Source organism: Teleopsis dalmanni, chromosome 1, assembly GCF_002237135.1.
Source record: "Teleopsis dalmanni isolate 2A chromosome 1, ASM223713v2, whole genome shotgun sequence".
Lineage (NCBI taxonomy): Eukaryota > Metazoa > Arthropoda > Insecta > Diptera > Diopsidae > Teleopsis > Teleopsis dalmanni.
In genome coordinates, this window is record NC_051846.1 from 117,792,310 (window position 1) to 117,814,297 (window position 21,988).

Here is a 21,988-nt window from a genome sequence, read left to right on the forward strand (position 1 = left end):
AAAAAAAAAAAAAAAAAAAAAAGCATCAGTATACTGTGGAAAAACAACATTTTCCACAGCGTGTATATTTTTGCAGATGTGTCCAACAGCACCATCTACAAAAGGTTCACTGACCTGTGACACAACAGTCGACTGGTCGTTGTTTATTTTCTGCCCGACAGCAGTAGTGTTTGATGCGATAAGAGTAGCATCATACCTTTTAGTTTATTAAATGTATCCATAAGATATCCCACGAGTATTAGGGAAGTATAAAGTCGCCATCGGCAGAGAGCATTTACTGACAGAAGGCAAATTGAAAGCGGAGGTCGCCTGGTATCCGCAATTCGCTATGAAGGTCGTCACTAGGCCCGCAACCAAGTTCCTACAGGTATAGCTGTTCCACTGTAAATTGGGGGGTTGTTCGGTTCTCATTCATACATTCACACATACTACACCATTTATCCTTATATATAAATTTTAGACTAGGGACAAAAACTACAGATTTTTTCATATCTTCAGGGTGTTTTCTTTCACCCCGCCTAGTTGCTGGCAACCTCAAAACCAGCAGAGACATGACCTAACTGCTTTGGGGTCATCGATCCAACAAACAACTACACTTTGCACCAAAATGCAAAGATTCATCTGCTCCCCGAGAAGCTAAGATGTAGTCATTCGGACCACGTCAGTCAGCCTACATAAAGTTACTACTACTATTACACATGAAATTACTACTACTACTACTACATAAAATAACACAAACATAATTACGTGAAAACATACACTACATGACAACATAACACTACCTAAAGGTAGATCTTGGTTCTACACCTCGTTCTAGAAACGATAAAAATTCACAGTCAATTGACAAATGCCAGGTGACTGCGAATATTTATATTTATAGTCCAATTTGTAGCTCTTTAACAAAACGACATTTAAAATGAAATCTCGACGGTCGCTAAACGTAAGGTAATGGACAGAAGAAAGCTGAGAAAGCAATGGCAAATAAATCGGTTCCCCGAACTAAAAAAGGACTTAAACAAACTAACCAAAGAACTTAAAAATATGCTACTTTATGAGAAAAATAAAAACCTACAATAACACATAATAAACTTGACAGCTGACAAAGTCACAAACTATTCTTTATGGAAAGTAACTACAAATATTAACAACTCTGTAATGCATCAACCACCACTGAAGAAAGCAAATGGAACTTGGTCTACAACCAACACCGAAAAAGCTAAACTTTTTGCCACCTACTTTGAAGCTACGTTCAGTGGCAACGTAGCAAGATGGCAACGAAGCACAGAGCAACTCTACTCGAAATGTCTCAATAAAGAAAGTCTCAATAACAGAGATTAAAAATAGTATTAAAAATAAAATTAAAGCAAGAAAATCACCGGGATATGATAGTATTACAGAAACGATTTTGACTGAGCTGCCTCAACAAACACTTGTGTATATGAGAAATGTGTTCAATCGCGCTCTGCACTTTAAGCATTTCCCAAAAGTATGAAAAGTAACAGAAGTAATAACTATACCCAAACCAAATAAAGATATAACTGTAACAAAATCATACAGACCAATTAGCCTACTATCAGTTATGTCAAAATTGAATTGTTTGAAAAAATAATTTTATCAAGACTAGAACCGATTCTCTTCAAAGAAAAACTTATACCTGATCATCGATTCGGCTTTCGGTAAAAGTATTCGACTATATAACAAGTTCACAGAGTTGTTAATAAAATAACAAGTGATATTGACTCAAAACAATTTTCCTCGGCGGTATATCTTGTAACGACCTTTTTCTGGCCCTATCTACAGCTGGGGTATACTCAGCGAGTATACCAGGGTTCGTTATAAGAAATTTATAAATGTGAAATAATAGAGACACTTCTGTTTAAAGCAACGTTTATTATTTAACCAAAAAAAATATGAATTAAGTTGTGGAAAGTAATAGACAGCGATGTTGAAAATGTTGTCAATGATGTGGAATGTTGTTAATGTTGTAACAATGTTGTAACGATGTTGTAAACTGTGTAGAATGTTGTATGATGTTGATGTCAGTGGTGCGCAAGTTGCTATCATTAGAATCGTTGAAATCTGTAACAGGAGAAATTTCAAATAGCTAAACCTAAAGAAACTCTAATAAAATATAAATCAATACCTTTGTCAGCAAAAACCAGACAAGAGTCCCTTCCTGCTATTACGCCTGGCCACGTCCGTCAGCAATTGCCAAACGCTCGTTGTCCCACACGCCTTCTGACAGTGTTTGTGACTCGTCGTCCATTCCTCCATCAGCTATGGCCAAAAAAAAAAAACTGGATGACTAGTTAAACTACCCAACGCCAGCATAAGCCAAACAGCAGGTAACTCAACTGGTTAAACTACCCTACGCCAGCATAAGCCAAGCAGAAGGTAATTCAACCACCATCACTTCGCCCAAACCAGTCCATCCATTCACATGGTGATCGTCAGCAATGGCCAAACGAATCAACATGTGCCTGGACCAACTAGTCCGAGCTCCCACTATCGTCCCTAACAAAATAGTTCTTACTTGTAACAGGAGAAATTCCAAATAGAACGATTTGGCAATTTCGCAGCCCTTTTATTTGAAATTCCCTCCATTACAGGCAAAAACAAAAATTATCTTCAAGTAAACAAGGTCCCGTAAATTTGTCAAAACAAATTTCTTATTGTTGTACGCATTGCAATCAAATTCAATAAAAATAACTGCATCATATGAAAAATGCGTGCACGATATTTTCTTAAATTTGTTTATGCAGACAAACAAGTGAATTAGTTATAACAAATTTAACTAACTTTTATTAGCGGCAAAAAATTAATCAAAACATATTTTACTTTACAGGGTCATTCGTTTATACAAAATGTTTGTCTCTAATATGAAATTTACAGGGTCATTTGTTTATAATAAAAATGGATGTTACTGTAGGAAAATTTTATTGAATTTAGAAACATGTTTTTTTTACTAAGTGGATTTAAAACTCATATTTGACTATTCATTTGATTTGTGGGGTTAAATTTTAGAATAAAATTTGGGCCTTACAATCTTGATGTCGGCTTTCGACAGCATTTGGCATGAAAGTCTCCTAACTAAACTATCGCAACTTCATCCGGCACACTTTTACCTCATACTTAAGAGCTATCTACAAAATAGATACTTTTATGTGAAGTACAAAGACTCAATCTCCGAACTTAAACAAATGAAAGCTGGTGCGCCTCAAGGAAGCTTACTGGGTCCATTACTCTACCTGCAATACACTGCTGATATCCCGATACCTTCTGATCCTCAAAGTTTGATAGCAACTTTTGCAGACGATACAGCCCTAATTGCAGCTAATAAAAATTTTAACATATCCACAGACAATTTGCAGAATTACCTAAACGCAACGCTCAAATGGGGAGTTCAAAGAAATACAAGCAAAACAGTTCATGTTATCTACACGAATAAAAAATATGACCTAAAACGTATAAGAATTAACAATGACAATGTCTTCACACACACAAAGGAGCTTCGGATTGTCTTTTTCACTATTGGCGTGTTGAAGCCATTGTTTTTGTTTGTGGTTGCATCTTCAGTTCTGTTTGCAGTTATGAAGTTAGTATCACAGTTTTCCGAATTCTGAATAAGTTTTGATGGTGTATTATGTTATGTTGTTGATGGTTTGGTTGTTGTAAATTTATATGGTACTCCTGCTGCATTTGTTGTTTCTCTATTTGCTGGTTCTGTTGTGGTTGTTTGTATCTTGCAGTTCTAGCTGTTGATTTGATTGTTGTAGTGTTGTTTGATTTTTATTATTGGATGCTTTTGAGCATAGGACAGTTTGTTGATGTGTTTTGAGCTGTTGTTGTTGTTCTTGTTGTGATTGTTGCTCGTGATTTGATTCGCCTCCACCTTATGGTGGAGTTTTATGAACCGGCATTACGTTAAATTAAACGATTACCGAAATAGGATATGAAATTGGAGTTTTCTATTTGGTCTCGTATTATAAAACTTTTAATATAATGATTTGTGTACACACTAATAAAGGAAGAGGTTATATATGCTGTCTCAGTTAGCTGGATATTTTAATTTTGTTTAGTTACTGCAGGACTATTAAAAATTTTAAATTTGAGATTTATTTATTCAATAAATATACTTCTGAGAATACTAACGTCCTAAAAAGTTTCATTTTTATGTAGAATTTAATGATAAACTCAATTCAGAAATAAAAAATAAAAATTTTTGTATCGTTTTCCTTCGAAAATTGATTTTATGGTACTATGGTACGTATGAGTAACGTGAAGGACACCTGATTAATTAATTTTTTTAATTAATTCTAAAAGGAATATAACAGTGGAAATATTTATTTTTGAAGTAGAATTTATATATTAATTTGAATCAAAAGTAAAAAAGAAAAATTTGTGTGACATATTCCTTTTTTTTTTACTGAGAAATCGTGTGTATGTGTTTGGTGTGATATATGTATGTATGTCGTGTGTATGTGTTTGGGATAAATAAATTTTTAAAAGTACTTCTAATTACAATATCGTCCTGAAATTTTTGAGTTTTATGTAGAATTTTATTACTAATCGAAATCAAAAATATTATATTATAATATATGTATGTAGTATATTCTTTGAAAATTCATTCAATGAAAATGTAGTACGTATGTGCTTGATGTGTTTTGCGGGAGAAAAAAAAATATTAAAAAATTTAAAAAGGAGTTGGTATCTCGAAAATTTTAATTTTGCAGTAAAATTTAAAACTAAATCTAAATAAAATATAAAAAATAGAATCTCTGGGGATATATTTTAAGAAAAATTGTTTTTTGAAATTTAATAGTTAATATTAGTACTTAAATATAAACAATTTAATTGTTTAAACAATTTTATAAAAGCTCAATCAATTATCTTTGAAACGCTGTAAATTTCAAGTTTTTACCTTTTATAGAACTTGAGATATATTTGAAAATGTGTCTACTATCCCAATTCTCAAAACCCCATGGGTCCATATCTCCTAGGAAAAAAATCACAAAATTTTTTCCCGAGATACGGGTCTTCTTATTTTATGAAAGGAGCTCATAAAAAAAATTTCAGCCAAATCGGAGATTAAGAGGTCAAAAAGGTGTCCGAGTTGTAAAAAAATGACCCATATTTGATATAATTATAAAATTTAATATATTATTTATTCATAAATATTTATTTTTAATTATATAAAATCTAATTATATGAAAAATATAAGTATATATTTTGGGTTGTTTTTATTATTAATTTATAAATTATTAATGTTATTATTAGCTATTAGTTAAAATAAAACTTACTGAAAATTTGAACTAAACATCGCTTTATTTCTTTTCTATTTGGATTATGGTTATTTAGTATTCAAACTTGTTTTGAAGCCCTCTGTTGTCTTCCCAGAACCGACATACGGATTTCATTCTTATCTAATATAGCAACTCAGTAAAATTTTATTCTTTATTTAATAATTTACCAAGGTCCACTTCCTTCTTTTTCTAGTAATCATTGAAGAAAGAACTATCATTTGTTGATCTTGAATTATTTGTAATTTTTTTAAAAGTATTGTATGTTCTTTTGTATATGCAGCAACTGCCGCTTTTATATTGTGAACAACATTACAAACATTATATATTAAATTATTTAAATTTTCTGCGTTTTCTTCCATGCTGATTTATTTTCTTCTAACAATGCCACATTTAATATAATCTGTTTACAATTAAAATATAAACACAGAAAAGCTCTAAAACTAGAACTTTTTTACACATAATAGTTTTTTCCCATTCCTTAAATAACTCATGATAATGGAAACTCAAAAAGCTCAATGTTACTATATGACTTACTAAGTACGTAGTGGAAACGTGATATTACTTTGTGTTATTGTTTGTAGTTATGGTATATATGTTTTTTTTTAATTGTTGATCGTTTTAATGTAACTACTAAAATATACTTCTGTTTTCCTCTATAATTAATTCTTAGTTTTGTATTTCATTAAATTCTGATAATTATTTACTAAATTAGAACAGAATGGATAAAGCGCTTAGGAGTAGTTGGGCAAACTAAAAATAAGTTTGCCTGTAACAATCATTTTTCTGCACGTATTTCGAAATGCGCAATCTCAGACGTTAATTTAGATTTAAGTTATATGAGTAATTTAAATAAAAATGAAATTGACAACGAAAGTAATGTGGAAAATGAAAAGCAAAATCACCTCTCTAGTATAGGAGTTAGAAAAACCTATGATAGGAATAAAATTTCTGTTTGTGGAAAAGAGGTCCAAACAGACAATAGTCTTTCTGAAGCAACTCTCAGAAAAAGAATAACTTACTTATTCAGAAATTTTAATAAAATTAAAAAATTTAGAGAAGGTAGTTGAAGAAAAAAATGAAATTATTAAATGTAAAGAAGTAGAAATTAGGGAAAAAATGAAAGTTTGGAAAAACTTAAACAAGAGAACAAAGAGTTGCTTTCAAAATGTAATACTATTGAAAGTGTTGCAAGGAATTTAGGTGAGGGTTTGATAGATGAGCTTTGTAGCAAGCTAAATATGCAGGTATATGTAAGAAATTGTTTTCGCCATTGTTTTGCTGCATGCATTGTAGTATTAAAGCTTTGGAGTTACGAAGCTGTGGCTTTTCACACGAACAAAGATTCGTGTCTGTATCCTACGATGGAATGTCTTTGAAAGGCCACCTTCAGTATGACAGGCCTAATGACAAAATAGTTGAGCTTGAAGATTTTGGTGGTAAAGATATTACTTGCAAAATTTCAAGTTCTGGTACAAGGAATCGCAGGAGTAAAATTGTCTCAGTTTCTTACATACTTTTTTGTAAATGGAAGTTGCAAGGGTGAAGTTCTAAAATCGTATGTTATTGAAGTGATTCAACAACTTCAAGGCAGTAATCTATAGCTATACCATTTTGTTTGCGATCGGTTTAGAAACAATATTAAATTAGCTAAGTTATTAAAAGTAGATGTGCATCATCCTTTTTTTAAAGTCAATGATGAAAAGATATTCTTTTTTTATGATGCATCCCATTTGATGAAAAGTACTATGAATTGTTTAGAAAATAGCAGTAATAATGTAATATTTAGTAATTGTAAAGTAAGTTGGGAAGATAATGTTCATTTTTTTAATATTGATTCAAAATCAACTATTCGATGTGCGCCTCACTTGACAAATGCACATATTAGGCCCAATTCTTTTCAAAAAATGCGTGTCAGATTTGCTTCTCAAGTATTTAGCAACACAGTTGCATCAGGAATGAGAGCATTGTGTAAATCAGGGCCCTGTTGCACCAACACTTTTCACTTTGCAAAATTTATGAGTGACTTTTTTTTGCAAAGTAAAAGTGAAAAGCGTTGCACCAAAGACTTAACATAATTTACTTTGCACTTTGCAAATAAAAATTTGACTGCAAAGTCTTTGCATAAAATGCAAAGCAAAGCGTTGCACCCAAAAAATTAGATCACTTTCATTTTGTATTGGTTTTTGAAAGCATTTCGATTCTGTATGTATACTTGTTTTTTGTTTGTTTGATATTTTGATGCTATGAGTACATGATTTATGCATAGTATGTACTTATGAGTTTAATTTTTGTTCAAAATAAAAGTTTTTAAAATAATATTTTATTTTAATAATTTATATTATTACAATTTGTAATATTTGTATAATTTTAGTACAATTATATGTTATACATTAACACAAAACACAAAATTTTTGTATACGATTTCTTTTATTGACATTGAATCGTAGATAAAGAAGTTGTGTATATCCATAGAGACCATTTTTATGCTTTTAATTTATTTTGCAGTTTGAAAAGTTATAAAAAAAGAATTTATATGTAAGGAGTAAGGGTATGAGGTGTTATAACAACAATTATATTGAAAAACAAAGTTAACAAATATAATAAGATGCTTTTATATAAAAATTTAGTTGAAAATCTGTCATTATTATTTAATTTTAAAATATCATAAGTTATTAAAGTGTTGTTTACTTGTCGCTGTGTATTATCCTAATACAAAAGAAACCTACGCATAAATGGCCTAAATTACTGATTTTATTTAAAACATTTCTCTCAATTTATACAAAATTACCTTAAAACTGACTTAACTAATTTTACTATCAACGTTAAAATACAGTGGTCGTCCAGTATAACGAACGCTCGATATTACGAATTTTCGATATAACGAACACCCAAAATATTTACATTGATTGTTCTATATAACGAACGAAAAAAAAAATTCTGCTCCATATTACGAACAAAAAATTTTTTGTTTCTTATTCGTTTTTGTTTTACACAAATTATGCTTTTGAATATAATTTTACTATAAAACTAGCATTATTCAGCTTAGAATATGCATGTAATTGTCCGTTTTTTTTTTTTTTTCTGAGAAAAATGCCTTTATATGGCAAAATGCATATATGCAGGCGCCACTGATCTGTTGTTCACAAATTCAGTTTATCATATACGAAATACTATCCAGACATACATATGTACATATTAAGGTGTTTATATTTAATATGTATTTGTTTGAAAATATCATTTAAAAATTAATTTTGACAAAGCCGGACGTTTAAATCGTTGTGAATTAAATTTTAGTTTTTAAAAAGCTGTTCAGAAAAGTCTTGAGTGTAGTAAAAAACAAACAAAAATTAATGATTTTTTTACTCTACACTATGATTGAATGCGTCCTTTCTTATAAATAATTTTTGTAACAACCGAATAAAAAATACTTTTAAAAAATATATACTCGTACGCGTTTATAAGTTAATTCATGAACTCAAATATATGAAATCTCCTAAAAATAACCATATTGGTAGGTAAATGTATAGCATTCGATATTACGAATTTTTCGATATAACGAACAAGGGGTGCAACATAAAATTCGTTATATTGGACGTCCACTGTAATATGTTGTCTGTTATCACTAATTTTAATTTTATTTTTAATTACATTTCAAACAAGGTTCAAAAAACGACGCAAGTCCAGACACTTGTGATTTTTTCTTCTATTGTCCTTAGAAATATATTGTTATTATCATAATTAGATACGGATAATTAGATATTTAAAAATGTTACAATGTTAGCTGTTATAGGATATTATAGGAGTTTTTTCTTAGTTCACAATTCGGAGAATTTGAACGATAACAGACTTATAATAATAATAAACTGTTCATTATAATAAATAAGTGTTCATGCTTGAACAATAATTCACATAAAATATTTATATTAAATGTATTATAAAGTTTTTTTAGAAACATAACTCTTTAATTCACAATTTCAAAGTATTGTCCGGTAATAAATCCCTTTAATTATTGCAACTAAATTTATTTCAAAAACAGCAATAATATTTGCTTAAACTAATTTTCTATTTCTATTTTCTTTAAACTATTTTTATTTATTTATTAATGATTTTTTTTCCTTTTACGCATTGAAAGAAATCACTTTGCAAAATTTGCAAAGTGAATTAATCATTTGCAGTTTTTTTGAAAAGTTTTGCAGTTTACTTTTGCAAAGCGCAAAGTAAAAAGTGTTGGTGCAACAGAAACTGCAAAGAAAGCAGTTTTTTGTCAAATATTTCACTTTTCTTTTCATACTTTACTTTTCATTGAAAAGTACTTTGGTGCAACGCTTTGCATTTTTTGAGTGTTTTCAAAACTTTGCATAACTCAATTCTCAAATTAATGCTTTATGTTGTCAATGAGAGAAAAATGCTCAAAAACTTATAAAAATTTGCAAAGTGAAAAGTGAAAAGTGTTGGTGCAACAGGGCCCAGGTTTACTTGATTCAAGTAATACGAGTACTGTTAACACTGCTGAATTTGTTCTGTTTTTTAATAATCTTTTTGATGTATTCAATTCAAACAGCACCAGTAGCTTAGGACTTAAAAAAGGCTTTTGCGGATCAATTAAACAATTGGATTTTCTGCAAAAAGCCGAAATTCTTCTTAAATCCATTCGATTTGAAGACAACAAAGGCAACAATATCAGCTGCGTCTCAGCAAACATGATCCGCTCAATGATCTGAATCATCTTTGCTGAAACGATACGGATCACGTTTGAAAATAATTGGCAACGCATGAAATATGCCAGTTGGGTTTGTGTACAAAATAAATTTATGTGAATAATTTTGGCGCTAAAAAAATAAGTGAGAAAATTTTGAATACAAAAAATCTAAAAAATGGAAAATTAATAAAATCTGTTGAACGTCTGAAGTATGAAATGTAAGTTTTTATTTAGTATTTACTTAAAAACTTAAATTTAATTCTATAGTAAATAAATGGAAATTGCAGATTTTATTAGAATTATAGAGCAAAACTGACTTCTCCATTTTCTTTTTAAACACTAGTCCAAGTGTATTAAGCTCAAGGGATGAAGTGCATCAGCATGGATATAGTGGATATTTTATGGAAACGATCAATAATTGTTCCGTTAAAGATTATTTGATTGGTAGTTGCGCATAAAAAATACAATTGCTATATATTAATTATGTTTCATATTTTAATAGATTTGTTAATAAAATCCAATCAGCAAATACAAAATAACCGTGGTGGTCACAATTGAACGAGTACAATGAAGGAAATTTACATATTTTTGTGGTATATGGCAAATATAAATACTTTTCGCGAATTTGGTATTTGTTTTGGCATACCAAAAGCTTCTGTATGGAGAATAATTAAAGGAACTAGTGTTTAGCTTATATCAATTGCAAAATTTCCGTTCGTGATTGACAGCACACATGTTAAAATAAATGCACCTCACCATAGCAATTAGGCTTATTTCAAAAGGAAGCATGAATATAGCTTAAACTTGCAAGCAGTTTGCAATGGTTTTTTTATAAACGTTTATGTTGGAGAGCCTGGTTCCTTATGTATTGTTCTGTTTTTTTAATTTGAAATAAATAATAACGACATGTTAAATAAATAAGTACATAAAATAAATAAATAAAATCAATAATAAATATATATAAATGTACCATAGATTTGTTTATAATTTTACTACACCGTTGCATCGCATTGCCAACCTCATTTGCATTAAAATACGTTCCACTTTTATCTTTTACATACATGCCACATTGAACTAGAAAGTGAACCAGATCATTTGCTGGTTCACCCCATTGTTTTTGTTTTGCATGTAAAATTGAGCAGATCATGTTTGCTGAAACGCAGCTATTGTTGAGAACTTCTCTTTTATTAAAGGGTGGCTTCTCAATGTTAACAGCGAGCGAGATAAGGCGTCTACATTACCATGTTCTGTAGATTTGCGATATTTAATTTCGTATGAATAAGCCACAAGAATGACGGACCATCTTTGGAGTCGGTTTGATGTCATATGTGGTAAATGTTTATTATGATTAAATATATTAGTCAGTGGTTTATGGTCAGTAATTAATATAAATTTTCTTCCGTATAAATATTGATGAAATTTTTTAACGGCGAAAATTATTGCAAGACCTTCTTTCTCAATTTGGCTATACTTAACTTGATGTGCATCTAACGTTTTTGATGCAAAAGCGATTGGCCATTCACTTCCGTCTGGATATTGGTAGGAAATGACAGCGCCGATGCCGTATGAAGATGCATCAGCTGCTAATAAAATTGGCAAGTGCTCTTGAAAGTGTGCCAATTGAGTTGCATTTACAATATGTAATTTTAACGAATTAAACGCTTCTTGCTGTTCATGTTCCCATTGAAAGCAAACATTTTTCCGGCGCAGCATATTAATTGGAGCAGAAATTTGTGAGAAATTGGGTATAAAGTTATTAAATATAAAGTAAACTTGCTGGACGTTTTTCGGCGGTTTCAAATCGTTTACTGCGCGAAGACCTTTTTCATCTGGCAAAATACCATTGTCACTTATACGCCGGTCCAAATACTCTATTTCCTCACATAGGAACGAACATTTCTCTCTTTTACAACGTATGCCATTTTGTTTTAGATTATGTAACACTTTTTCCAAGCGTTCTAAGTGTTCTTCTATGGTTGGTGCGGTTATGATGATGTCATCAAGATAATTACCGCAGCCTTGTACACCTTGAATAAGTTGCTCAATATATCTCTGAAAAATTGCTGGTGCACTAGCTGTTCCATAAGCTAATCTCTGATACTGCAATAACGCTAGGGGCTTGTTGACTACCATTATAGACTTTTCATTTCATTTTCATTCAGCTCCATCTGCAGATATGCATCTTTTAAATCAATTTTAGAAAAATATGTACCATATCGAATTTTATGCTGCAAACTTTCTCTAGTTGGCAATGGATATTGTTCGATATCGATCTGGTTATTGACAGCTACTTTAAAATCTCCACAGATTCTAAGTGAATTGCTGGTTTGTGTACCAGAACAATAGGTGAGGCCCAGTTGCAAAATTTTACTTGCTTCCATATGCCTGCACTTACTAAACGTTCTACGATACTTCTGATTTAAATTCGAGTAATTGCGAAATATTTGTGCTTCAAAGTTTTTTATTGTGTCCAACGCCGGTTCGAACACTTCTTTAAATTTGTTACATATACCTTCAATTTTATGCGTTTCCTTTTCAGTTATGGTTACTATTTGCTGTATTTTAAACCCAAATAAATCAAACAAATCTTTTCCGAAAAAGTTATTTGCGTTTTCGTGTTTAACAACAATAATTACTACATCTTTTTCTTTATTTCCACATTTGGCTTTAGTAATCAATTCTCTAGCAATGGGAATAGATTCTTTACCATAGCCATAAATAAGTCTATAACTTTCATTTAACTGAGGACATTTTAGTAATTTATATGTATTGTAGTTAATTACAGAAATTGAAGCACCAGAATCCATTTCAAATTGAATGCTATTATTTAAAATTTGCACGTTAATAAAGTATTTATTGTTAACACTCTTTATCACACCAGTTACATTGATAATTGTTTCAACTAATTCTATGTTTTACACATTTTTATACTTCTTTTTCATTTGCTGCCCTCTGTAATTATTTCGAGTTATATTTTGATTTTTCCTCCGTACATCTTCTGTTGTTCGTTTTGACATGCATGGCTGTGACTTTTTTTGTTGCATGCTCTACAAATAGCACTGCTAAATTTACAATTTTCTCTCGAATGGGAAATATTTCATCCAGAGCACGATTGGTATTTGTTGTTCTTGACATTTTTTATGTGTTTACTTTTTACATGGTGTATTTGCATTTGGTCATCACTCTTTTCTTTCAAGGTTGCTACTGTTTTTGTTGTTGTTTCATACGATTATGCGATCAATAAAACATCTTCTAATGTTGGTTGTAATTTTTGTAACGCTGATGCACGAACTGCATCATGAGGAGTGCGCGCTATAATTTGATCACGTATCATTTCGTCGATAAAACTGTGAGAGCATGTAACCGAAGTGCAAACAAACTCACAATCTCTGGCCAATCTCCGCAGTTCCGCTATCCAGTCTTTGTACGTTTGCCTTGGATTCATCGTATTCCTAAAAAAATCACATAACGTGCAGCAAATACATGCTTTTTTTCATGGAAATGTGCCGTTAGCTTTTCTACTAAATTATCATAAGTTTGATCTTAAAAAAAAAGAAAGCTTTTTTCCTATCGGTTTTTACCACTACATATGCAAAAAAATGTTGGTTTAGCTGTTCCAAGTAGGATTGCCATGACTGCGCTACTTTGTCAAATTTATGAAATGCTGGAACATTTGTAGCATCATTGCTATTCGCTCCAATCATTTGTTGCATCCATTCTTGCTGTTGAATAATCATTTGGTTCATAAATTTTTGTTGCTGCTCTATTAGCTTTTTCAAAGCATCCTTCGTAGACATCATATAAAAATTTTTAATTTACCTCGTCGCCAATTGTTATATCTGCGCCCAGAATACAAGTGTACACTTTCGAGTTTAATCACAAACTGAACTTTATTAAAAATACTGGTATACAATATAAAAGACAGGGTTACCATGTCTTAATAATTCTTAACAATTAAGTAATTATATAACTGTATGGTCAGCCAAAAATTCAATTAATTAAAATAATTTAAAAAATAAATTTTTGTTGTTGTTTCACTTCTGTTCGAAAAAGCCTCTTTATGTAAATATATAACAAAAAAACTTTGTCAAGATGTGATAGAATATTTTTTCGAACAAATATGACGTGGTGGAGGAAATTTTGCAGGGATCACTCCACATTTATTCACTTGCTTTTTTCAGAAGAGATGGGGATTAAATTATTTGAATTGCATAGTAAATGGCAATACTGAGCAATTATTTGAATTTGACTGTACTTCTACCGTAGACCCTACCATTAATTCACCTACTCCAATTTCCCCTGATCAGAGTTTAGAAACTGTATGCAGTCATACATTAGTGATCGACACGTTCTGGCAGGAGTCTCATATGCTTATTAAACCCATGCACTGTTTTCTTCATTGTTTTGATTTTAATGTTGATATTGATATGGATGAACGTATATTCTTTAGCAGAAATGCATTTATTTATGTATGCGGGTGGTTATACATTAAAATTCACAAATTACACAATTGCCAAGCTAACCTACCCTTGACAAATGTTATTTCAAATGAAAACTTTTTCACTCTGGAAAAAATATTTGATAACTGTAATTTGGCGCAATCTCCTAAATATATCGTAGATTATATTCAAAAATTAGATAAAGAATTTTTCAAACACTTTAATAGCAGTTACCAAAAAGTAGGTATAGCACAATTACAACAATATATATTTTGTTCACGTAATGTGATATTATTGACCAAATAAAATACGCACAAGTGTTTTATATTACTAAAATGTAAACATATGATGAGCAAGTACCAACAAATTATTATACTGCAACCCCAAAAGAGAGCAATTTGATGTTATCGTGGTAAGATGACATGTATTCAATACGTGTGCCAAAATGATATAAAAAATAAGTTTTCGTATGCAATTTCTTTGCGTTACGCTTAAAGTGGGCGGAGTTTCCATTCTTGTAAAAGTATTCTTTGGTCTAAATGCTGACTGGGTACTTACGCATGCACTAGAAGTTATATGTGCATTTGCTCTGATTTTAGAGTTTTTTCTATATGGTTCTGTCTAAGCAAAATACAATATGTTCGCTATTGGCTTGATTGCTGACTTTACCCCATTGCGTGTACCTTTTCAGAATTCATAATTTTTTTAAAAGAGACTAATTACATGGCTTTACATGTTTTGGCTTAGTTAATGTTAAATACTTATGTTAAAAATTCTAGATTAAGGAAGTTATGTTTGTAACGACACTTTTCTGAGTGTTGTTCAAAATTTTGCTAGGGTATCCTCAGCCGTCGTCCAAAGTCGTGACAATAAATTTATATTTATATTCGCAGGGACAGAGTTTTCTTAAAGAATAGATTTTGATTTTCAAATATATTTTCAAATTTATTTCTTTATTATTTAAACAAAGGTGATAATATTAGGTGTACCGGTATGAAATGAGCGTTTTTTGGTGAAAATAAAACACTAATTATTAATAGGAAAGTAAAAAACATTTTATTCAAAGTATTGGCACACATTTCTACACATTTTGACCACCTTTCTGGCAATTTGTGGATACCACGCCAAAAAAATTGTTCGTCTTTTAAAGCAAACCAACCAGACACCCAATTTTCGACCTCCTCGTAGGAATCAAAATGCTGCTCAGCCAATGCGTGTCCCATCGATGAAAACAAATGGTAGTCGGAAGGAGCCAAGTCTGGTGAATACGGCGGGTGGGGTAGCAGCTCTCAGCCAAGTGTTTTGATTGCATCCTGAACCCGTTTTGCTTTGTGTGCAGGTGCATTGTCATGGACCAGAATTACCTTGCCGTGTCTTCTGGCCCATTCTGGTCGTTTCTTGATCAATGTATGGTTCAAATTTATCATTTGTTGTTCATAGCGACCAGCATTGACGGTTTCACGAGGTTTTAGGAGCTCGTGGTACACCACACCTTTCTGGTCCCACCAAACACAGACCATTGTATTCTTGCCGAATCGATCTAGTTTTGCAGTCGATGTTTTTTCGGTTTTCCATCTGTCTTTCATTCAATTCATGTGGCATCCATTTTCCACACTTTTGGATCTTTCCCATGGCTTTTAAACGGTCAGAAATTATTTGTTGTGCAACATTTAACATTTCTGCCATTTGCTTTTGACCCAAAGTGTCATTTCCATCCAATATTGTTTACAATTCGGCGTCTTCAAAGTTTTTGGCGGTCTTCTACGTTCTTCATTTCTCACATCAAAATCATTACTTCTGAACCGTTGAAACCATCTTTTGCATGTTGCTTCTGATAGAGCATGATCACCATATGCCTCGACAAGCATTCGATGCACCCTGCACCACTTTTCTTCAAATGAAAACAAAAAATTAATGGTATCCGCAAATCATCACTTTCTGGTACAAAATTCGACATTTTTAACACGATGAAAAAATATGATGTTGTCTGTTCAATGACTTGATGCATACTAAATATATTTCGCACATGTAATAGCAAACAAACAAAAAGAAATAATGGCTCGTTCACAACAAATGTTCCCTGTCGGAACATTTGTATCTTTACGCTCACTTCATACCGGTACACCTGGTAAAGAACAGAGCCTAGTTAAATAAACAAAGAAATAATATGTATAGGTTTATAAAAAATTATATGCCATATATATATATTGTTATATATTTTCTTTTCTTTAATGATACTGGTATATATTGTGCGTCGTGAACCCTGTGCACCAGCTTCGTAGATGCTTCGATCAAATGCAGTGGATTCCGTAGCTAATCGCCGTAGATCTTTGGATGAACGTCTTGGATTCTGGGTGGTTCGCCTCTGGGCACCTAGTGGGGAAAACAGAATTATCCTTAATTATTAGGATATATATATATTATAAACATATATATCCTTATGCTACAGAATGTTGTTAATTAATCCGTGCGATTTATTATACCTTCAAATATATATCTAATAATTTTAAATCCTTTGTTGTAATACCACCGCAGGATTTTAAATAATTTTGTATATACTTTATATATGGATATATATACGTCATAAACACATAGGTATATTCTTATATTACGGAAAATTTAGAATATGTCCGTATGCTTCTTTATTCATTTCAATATAGTTAATAATTAAAAATCCTTTGTTGTAATACCACCGCAGGATTTCAAATAATTAAGTATATCTTCTTTATGGATATATATAAATGTCATAAAAATATATATATATCTTTGAATTTAAATTTTTTGGCTTAATACCATACTGACGAATAATCAAGAACTCGTAATTGCTTGAAAAATACGTCGTCTTTTATACGCATTCGTCTGAACCTTTTGTGTTAAGTGCACAAAGCTTTGAACTGATCATAATTAAACTTGATGCAATTGATCACTTTTGCACTAAAGCTTTCTTGTGCATGTTTTGCAGCGAATTGCATTCTGACATTTCTTTGACATTTGTAAACGTTTGTTTACATTTTTATAAAAAGCGCGGTGCTAGTGTTTTTTTTTATCGTTGAATTATTTATAAATATAATTATAAATAATTTATAAATATATTAAAATAAATTTACGGGAATAAATAAAGAAGGTATGTATTTATTATTTATAAAAATATATTTCTCTATTTATTACAAATTTATTTTCTCTTATTTTCAGATTACTTCACGTGTTGCAGTTGCGTGCAGGCTGGGTGGCTTTTTGGTAAGTAGTTTCTAATAACTATGTTAAATGTTAATTCATATATTTCAATTTCAGATTAAATATGGATTTACTAAATTTATGTAGGTTGGAAATTATTACAAAATTTCCATCCTTACATGTTAAGTAAAGTAATTCCATTATAACGGGATTAAAAGTTCTAAGAAAAATGTATAAAACCAGATCAAATTTGAATGAAATGATTATTTGAAATCTAACATCTGACTTTATTGCGAAAATTGCTGAAAGCAGAATATCTTGCACCCTTAGCGAAAATTTTAATTACTTGAATATTCTGCTCCTTTAGCAAAAATCCCAATACATTCAAAATAATAGCTGAATATTATAAATATTTATAAATGAAATATAAATGAAATTAAGTGAAATTAAAGTTTAATTAAATTACTAAAACATTGAAATATTTTTTTATTCAATTTCTTTCTTATTTTCAGGTATATCTTAACGATAATAATGGAAAAAAAAATTTTTTATTTTATCTTTGGTATAACTTTGTGTTATTCTTATGTAATGTTTTTGTTTCAGTGACGTTTATAATCACAATATTACTACCTTATATATCCATTACTTCATACGGACCTGTGTATGGACTTGAACCTTTTTGCCTAGTTTGTGGTTTTACTATTATTTCATCACCTATCTTTTCTTTAATCGGATTGCTACTACTTTTTGGTTCTTTTTGATTTTGTTTTTCATTTCTATAGTTAGTTTTCTCGCATTATTAAGGGATAGTCTAAGACGTGCTTTCAGTTCGGTAGCGTAGTCATCTAGATTGAAATTTCATTTCGTGAAATTTAACTTTTCGCCTGGTAGCGAAGGTAATTTCCCGAACACTATTCGTGTGGGGTGTATCCAGAGTCGACATGGGGCGTGATTTTATACGCGAATGTATAGTACGGTATCCACTTATCCCTGTCGTCCTCGTTTGCGAAATTTAATAAGTACTCATTTAGTACTCTATGATTTCTTTTTATTATACCAACTGTTTCGTGATGGTAGGGTGTTGAGAATGTTTGTTTAATATCCATTAGGTCTGTTACTCTAGTCATTAATTCGTTTAGAAATTCTGTACCTCTATCAGATTTTAGAGTTTTAAATGTACCGAATTTTAATATTAACTGTTCCACTAACGTTGTGGCAATGGTTTTAGCATCTTTAGTTACTATTGGGTATGCTATGACGAATCTACTTAGTTCGTATTGCATAGTTAATATATATCTGTAACCATTTGATGGTCGCAGAAGTCCCACTGTATCAATTTGTACAGTTTCAAATGCTGAATGTGCAGTTGTAGTAACTTGGAGTTCTTCTCCATTGTGCCCGATTTGTTTATTCTTTTGGCTTTTTTCACAAGTGCTATTGATTTCTGTACCATTTGTTTCCTTTTCTTCCAAGTATATCTCTGTTTTAATTTTATGACTGTTTTTCGTACTTCTAGATGTCTGCTAATAGGGTTATTATTAAATTCTTCAATTAATCTATATTTCTTTATTTTATCCGCTATGTAGTCAGGCTTTTTGAATAGCACTATTATTAATTTTTCCTTGTCTTTATACAACTTATTTATCATATATTTAAATTCTTTTTTATCCATAGATTCAAATATTTTATCGTTGTCTGCTAACGCTAATTGTAATATATTTAATTTTTCTACTTGAGATATAAGCTTAAATATAATCGAAAACGGCTTTGGAGGTATGTCGCCTAACTCTATGAAAATTTCTTTGTGTTCGTAATATATGGATGCATCTTTATTATTTTTCAATTTTTATTTACTTTGAGCTGCAGTTTTCTCATTCCTCTTATGTCACTCCCAACAGTACATTCCCAACAGTAGAGTTGATCAGGCTCAGTGATAATTGTATGTAATAGTTAATTTGAACAGAGCGCGCACTTTGTTTTGTTACGAGTTACTATACATACTCGAGCTTTTTCTTTCATAAGTTTTAAAATTTCATCTTCAGGTACATTATTTAACTTGCGGTTGGATATCTTGTCATCATATATTGGTATCAGTGTTTTCACATTATCAGAATCTTTTTAATCGTTGCTAAAGCATCTGCATTGGTGTTGATTTTTCTTTTCTTGTATATTATTTCAAAGTCGTACTCAAACAAATCTACGCGAATCCTAGTCATTTCTGAAAAAGGATTTTTATGAACGATGTTATGTAGGGATGTGTGGAGGGAGACATTAATATTAAGAAAAATAAGATAAGAGCAGTGATTTTACCTGGGTGATCCCACGCTGTCCAAGAATTCAAATAAATTTAAATTCATGGATTTTTGAATTTAAAAGTAGTAGTTTTTTTAAAGGAAGGATTCAAAAATTGAATTGTTTATAATTTGATAAATGAATAATGATAAAAGAAAAATATTGTGAAAAATATAATAATTTTTTCGAAATGATAATAATTTTTAAAATGAAATATCCGAAATTGAATTGTTTTTAATTTCAACATTGTGGACAATAGGAAATATTGTGAAAAGTGACACAGAGTGGAAAATACAGTAAGCAATTTCCCACCCCTATAAACTGAAAGTTGTTATAACGGGTGGAAGACAGCGATAGAACGGCAACTATATAAGTAGCGGCAAGAACAGGTATTCCGTATCATTTTACAGAAATAAATATAGTGAGGCTCGGGATTTAAAAAGAAGAAGAAAAAAAGGAGAATTTTGTTTTTGAGCAATTATGAATTATTTTATTTTTTAGTGATTAAATTGCAATAAATTATATTTAAGTGAATTTAAGATTTTTTTTTCTATTTAAATCATTAGTTTTTTTAAATTTTTTTATCTTTTTTCATTCTTGTCTTTTTATTTTAGTACAAAGTAATCATATTTATTTTTGAGTTTTTAAAATTATTTTTCTTAAATCATTAGTTTTTTTATTTTTCTATTTTTAATTTTTTTTAATTTGTAATTAATATATACAAAAACGAAGTTTGTGAGCATCAATCTCGTCATTAATAGTCAAACAACATAGAGTTTCTTTGAGCGCATCAAATGTTTATTTGTATACACATATATGTTTGTTTCCATAATTTCTCTTAATAGTTTTTTTTAGCTAAGTACCTGGAACACGCGAAGTGACGTTATTACGGCGAAAGTAGTGTAAGGTTCAAATTTACGCCAGTAAATTTCACCCAACATAAAATCTAAAAAAATCCACGTTCCACATTTTTTTTCTTATTTTTTATAAAAACACAACCTTTAAGGAGTTATATCACTAATGAACTGGAAATAATATATGAAATAAATTAAAATGAATTTATTAGAAAAAAACATACACATATTTTATTTACTTTGAAATTAAAAATAATAACTTTTATTAAAATATAAAAAAAAAACGATTGTTACACTAGGTTTTAGCAAGTGGCAAATGATAAAAATCAAAACAAACATTCATAGAAATGTCAAAAGAAATCAAAACGAAATTCGCCGTAAAGAGATGGACAAGAAATCTGCTGAGCGCACTATTTGAAGAACAGTACGAAAACAAAACACGCAAACGGGAAAATAAACAAAACTCCACAAAATTGCAGGAAAACGATTGTATGTGCGGTAAACAAAAAGTTCGTCTGATCTGTATAAAAGACGGTGCCTTTTTGTAAATAGTCAGTGAGTCTTGTATGATCACTCAGTGGCATTATATGTCAAAATATAAAATAAATAAAATAAATTATTCCCTGACACGAACGGCGGTTTTAAGTCTAAGTTTATAATATATATAAAATATATCTATAATTGTTTACACGTAGAGAGGCGGTCTTAAGCCCACATACGTGAACACTATTATACATATATCCAACAATAAAAACCCATATATATTTTTGCTAACCTTTTATTTCACACAGGTAGAATCAAAAGTCACATCAAAGGAATACAAGACCAACACCATCAATTCCAAATTATCAATATTGCCAACGTTCTCTCAAGAGCCACGCCGCCAATTTCAAATTATCAACCTCCATGGTCAACGTGTCATCCGAGTCAAAAAACAATTCCCTGTTTATCCAAGCTTTATTTAATTAATTTCTTTTCTTTGTTTTATATAATATTTCATGAAATTTTAAATAAATAAGTTCTTAAGAATTGAACGCATTAGTTTTTTTTATTTCGAGAAGTGTGTCCCCGCGAATACAAATTTATTGTAACGATCCCTGAAAAGAGACTGAAGATACCCCATCATACATTATAACGAAACGGGAGAACCCGTGTCGTCACAATAGTAAGTACGTAGCGTTAAACTTAAAGAGATGTTACAGAAAAAAAGGGTATAATAGAACTAAT

General features: G+C 30.6%; 1 long non-coding RNA gene across 1 annotated transcript; it reads right to left on the reverse strand.

The window, feature by feature from the left end:
- Positions 1 to 1,873: 1,873 nt before the first annotated feature.
- On the reverse strand, positions 1,874 to 13,891 carry LOC119667912. The gene is made up of 3 exons (XR_005251443.1): positions 13,822 to 13,891; positions 2,144 to 2,277; positions 1,874 to 2,079 (listed from the first exon to the last, which is right to left on the reverse strand). It is a non-coding gene; the product is annotated as an uncharacterized LOC119667912 (long non-coding RNA).
- Between the last annotated feature and the right edge of the window lie 8,097 nt (positions 13,892 to 21,988).